We start from the raw sequence: 2,500 nt of genomic DNA, 5'->3' as shown, positions 1-2,500 counted from the left end.
TTGGTTTATTGAATTCATTGTGTGATCTGCCGACGAATGGAAAGGCGGCATATAAATAATATAAGGTTAAATAAACCATTTCAAGGCGGGTGTGGTGAGTATAGTAACGACATAATGATGATGACGCGTATTGCGTCACACACATGTCGTTAGCACGTAAATTATGTGTAGAAAATAACAACCATCAACACACCCGTTGACACAGACCTTGGCGGCGTGCGTACGTGGTAATTGATAAGTGTGTGACATCGGGAATACCCGTTAGTTCTGGCTCATTGGTTCCAGTGAACAAACCTGACGTCTAATTCCAAGTAGTTAAAACTACGATTTCATACGCATTTTCCCTAATCAGTTTTCTTGATCTCGTTCCCTCTGATCTCCCCGGTCAAGTAGTGTGTACTTAAAGTACCTACCATATTATTTGACCAGTTAAATGCCTGCCGTAATCTGCGCGGCTATCTGGTTGTGTGGTATGTCACAAAGTGCGCACGTAAACCGTATGCTTATGTAGCGCAGTTTGCAACCTTGTTTATGTGTGCTATATTCAAGCTACGACACCGATCAATAACCAAACACAATACGTTGATAAAGGTTTTGAACTAAATGAAGATATATTTTATTACAATATAACAAAGATATTATGAGATATGAAGATGAAATGATAGATGTAATAAGTATGAAATCAAATAGATGGATGACAAATTGATGGAGATGTGTAATGATGAATATGATATGAAAGCGATATGAAAATATATAATTAAATCAATTAATTATCAATACTTTACCAAACCGCTACCACATCAGACAATCTCACAGATAGGTTGCAACCATCACAGTCATACAGGCAACTAATAATTAACTAGCTAACTAATCACAATCCAGACGTGTGGAAGGAAGCCAAAAGAGTGTTCTTGATATTCAACAAAACTGTAAGGTTGTTCTAATAATGTTAATTTGTCTCTTCTTGAAATTGTTCTGGTTTCACAGTATTCATAAACAGATCAATTGTTTCTCAATGTTCTGATATTAAAATAAGCAAATGGTTCTTCACAGGTAACTTATAAAACAGGCAAATGTTCAGTTTCTATTAGTGTCAAGCTATGAGTGTATAGCCTAAAGTTGGCTTGTTAAAGCCCAGCCTCCAACGGCTCATTCACTTTAAAGAAAGAAAATGATTTTGTTATAATATGATAATCATACGAATATAACTCTATCTATATTCGAACTCACTCAATATGTTTACTTTAAATGAGTAAATATTATTTTACTTTAACAAATCAATTTATTAATGTTGATTAATATTGCTTTACTTTGTAGATATGAAATAATAATGCTTTATAGCAAGAAAAGCTTATTTTCTTTACAACACGAATATATTACACAATTAATTTCATTATCTGATTAATTAATTGAGAATCAAAATTTAAAGTGATATTATGATATTGATATCAAAACACAATCATAATTGTAATCACAACATATTATTCAAAATCTCACCAGAGCCGAACAGATTATTGAAATCACAAATTAAGTCTACACAAGACTTTAATCAAACTCTACACAAGAGTTATAACACAACTTGATTCAGCTCAAACTTTGAGCACCACAAAGTCTACACAAGACTTAAATCACACTCTACACAAGAGTTAACACAAAACGTGTTTCAGCTCGAACTTTGAGCACTACAAAGTCTACACAAGACTTTAATCCAACTCTACACAAGAGTTAAACAAATGAGCCTAAAAGACTCCGCTGTGGTTATCGCTTAGAGACTATGAGCCTAAAAGACTCCGCTGAGTGGTCTCTTTTGAGACAATGAGCCTAAAAGACTCCGCTGAGTGGTCTGAAGAAACTGCTCAAAACTCTGGCATTTATAGGCAAAAATCAAGCAAACGAAGCAAAATTCTACCCACACAACCGGATGTTAGTCATATCCGTAAACATCTGAAATTCCTTAAAACTCCCCCAGATTCCATAATCATGGACAACAACAACCCATCCTGATACCGGACATCCTCATATCAAGGATAAATAAATTCGTCAGCCCCATAGTTACGAGATATCAATCAAGCCATACCATAACAAAGTCACTCCCGTAGAATACAGGGATCCTACTTTGCTTATAAGTTTACGGAGAAAACAAGATTGATGCCTTTCTCACAATAACACCCACACTACGTAGTTTAATTCAAACTTCCGGGCCATAGGTGCATGATCTGATACGACCTGTATCAACAAAAGAAGGGTTGTTCCGGAGGGATTACAATAACAACAACAACTAATACTACGACGACGTACATCCTGTCGTAAACTGACGACTACACGGAAGCATTTCGTTACATGGTATGACACTCGCTTCCAGATTGAAATATCTTGGGTTCGATCGTCGCCATTGTTTACTTATAGATAGTTCGAAGATGACGTCACTCAGGTCTTTGTTGATGTTTTTTTTTTTTTTTGCCATCCGCGTTTATGAGTAATGCTCACTGAACTGTATTAA

The sequence above is a fragment of the Berghia stephanieae genome, chromosome 12 (genome assembly GCF_034508935.2).
Source record: "Berghia stephanieae isolate SIO BIC M18660-M18661 chromosome 12, UCSD_Bste_1.3, whole genome shotgun sequence".
NCBI lineage: Eukaryota > Metazoa > Mollusca > Gastropoda > Nudibranchia > Aeolidiidae > Berghia > Berghia stephanieae.
The sequence above is the reverse complement of the archived record's forward strand: the minus strand, read 5'-3'. Positions refer to the sequence as shown.